Genomic DNA, 2,652 nt, shown 5'->3' with positions numbered 1-2,652 from the left:
GCGCCTGGTCCCTCACCCCCTCACCGAGGAGAGGGGACAGGTGATGGGCAGTTCCTCCCAAAAAGTACAACACATTTTTGTGCTGAGGGTTGGTTATTTATAACCTCCTCCTCCTCTTGATTCCCTTCAGACATCCAAAACGAAAGCACGAAGGATGACACAGATGAATCTGGGTGAGTACAACTAGTTTTTCTCCTCTTCCACCTCGTCATTCATTCTTTCCTCTCCCCTGGCAGGAGAAATGGACTGGAGGGAGCTCCCCCCCCCAGCCACAGTCATAACGAACCTCTCTCAATAAAGTAACCCCCTCCCAAGCCTAAATATTAGGCTAAGCCCACAGAAGAAGAAGCCCGAGGGGCTTCCCTCCAAAAAATACCCCTCCTATTTACAGTATTGCTTTCACTCACAGCCACAGAGCAAGGGATGTGTGCCCAGCCCCTCCTGGTGCATCCACAGGGCTAGCTGGTCCCCCTCTCCCATCCTCACCAGTGGTTAACCACCAGCAAGGGGGGGCAAGCCATGGGGAGGACAAGCCATGGGGAGAGCCACCGGCAGCACAAGTCTGCTGGTAGGAGCAGGTAGAAATGGTGCCTATATACAGCAGAGAACAACTGCCCCCCCTTCCCTCTTGGGGCCTGCAGCTCTACGTTTTTCTACCCCTTCCCTATCGTCGTGGGGCAGATGGAGAGGAGTCGTGCTGGGAGGGGAAGGACTGGTAACCTCAATGTCCTCCAGATGAGATGTTTACACAACCACAGGCCAGAACTGTGTCCCATCCTCCTGACTCCTAAGGGCGCTACAGGGAATAGGCTGGACGCTCAAGGGAAGCACCTACGGATTTTGGATCTGCTCGTGATCTCTGCTACTGGAGCCAGCATGGCATGGGGCAGGGTGGCTGCCCGGGGGATGGAGCTCCTCACTGCTGCAAGGCCTACCCTGCTTCTTGTACTCTGAGAGATGCCTGTGCTGGGGAGAATTGTCCAGATGGCTATTGCTGAATTATTTCCCTTTAGGGACCGTCTTCATGCATAGACATTACTTCTATCCTGGAATAAACAGTGTGCTTCCAGAGTCGTGTCTTTACCTAAAGCACAATGATGAGGAGTGTGGAATGATGTCAATGCGAGCTCTATCTGAGAGTCACTACTGCCACCTAGGTGAGGCTTTAAAGACAGCCAGGATTTGAGATGCCGCAGAAGATGCACTAAGGTATAGTCTATGTAAGTACAGTAAGACCAGTTTTCAGAGAGCTTGGTCTGGCCCCAACCAATTCTCTGTGCACTAAGACCTCCTCCACATCTGAGTGGGAGGCAAAGCACAGCTGTGAGGGGCAGGACCCTTCCCTGCTTGGTTGCACCCCTGTGCAAGAGCCAGACGCATGCTGGCCATCCCAGCAGCAGTATTTCTTTCCAGGGGGAGTCTTGCTCCATTCCTGTGTGCTACAAAGATGGTGTCAGCAAGAGGCTTTGCACTGTGGTAGCAAAGGAACCAGCAGGACCTGAGGAGCAAAACTGGCTTTCTTCTCCTCCTCCTGCCCAGGGTCAAATGGCAAAGCTCTCCTCTCCCCTCGAACCAGCCCAGCTGGGGACGAGGGCTCTCAGGGCCCCCTAGAAGCCCACCTCCTCCATCCTTCCTCCCACAGGGACTGCGCCTGGGGGTCAGGGACTGGGCATGGCTGCCCTCCTCCCTCACCAAACACTGGTCTGAGAATGGTGAGCAGGACGTACAGGTGAGGGGAACCCCCTCCACCTCAATCCAAGGGGGCTGGGGAAGGAGTGACTCTCATGCCCCTCTGCTCTGCCGAGTCTCTTGCTGTAACCTACAGACGTGCCTGTGGTTTTTGATTGTACCCGCAAATCTTCCTCCTTCCCTTCCCATTTTACCTCTTTGTGCTCCCCCCCAATACCACTTCTCCCCAAAACCTCTAAAAATAAAGCACCCCCCCCCTCACTAGTGGGTGGGAGAGAAAAGCCCACAAAAAAGCCCAGAAGTCTTTGCACAGGGGACATCATTCCCACTCCCCTCCAGCCCCCTCTCCACCCCTGCATATCTGCATGCTGACTCCAACACCATCCCCCTCCCTGAGCCACCAGACCCTCTGGCCCGATTCAGATGCTCCCACGTCTACTCCAGCCTTTAGCGACACCGTCTCTTCTAGGAATGTCCCCGGTCCCTCTCCCCCCTTTCCTTCTGCCTCCAGCACCCTCTCCCCTGCCCTGCTGGTGCCATTGCCCCTCTCCCGCTCACCGGCCAGACTCTGCCCTCCACAGCAAGGCAGGAGGGAGAGGAGGTAAGGGGGGACCTTCCTCTCACAACGCAGTGACAGATTTTGGAAGAATTTGGTTCTGGCAGGTAGTTTTGGGGGGAGGAGGAGGAGGAAGAGGTGATGGGGAAACCTTTTTTTCTTTTTTTTCCTTTTTTAAAAACCGTAAATAAAAACAGATGACCCAGAAGGCTGGAGCATAGCTGAGAGCCACTTCTTGTGCCACTACGCAGGTCTGGTTTGTGCCTCGGCTTTCTGCCGGCAGTGGGAAAGGGGGCAGAAAGGAAGGGGGAAGGGAAAGGGGCATCGGTGGCTCAGTAGTTCTGCGTTTGGTACCCCTGTGTCTCGGTGTCGAAAGCATCTGCCGGAGGGGGCTGCTGGTTAGTATC

This window comes from Pygoscelis adeliae, unplaced genomic scaffold (genome assembly GCF_000699105.1).
Source record: "Pygoscelis adeliae isolate BGI_AS28 unplaced genomic scaffold, ASM69910v1 Scaffold60, whole genome shotgun sequence".
NCBI classification, from domain to species: Eukaryota; Metazoa; Chordata; class Aves; order Sphenisciformes; family Spheniscidae; genus Pygoscelis; species Pygoscelis adeliae.
Note: the sequence above shows the minus strand (reverse complement) of the source record.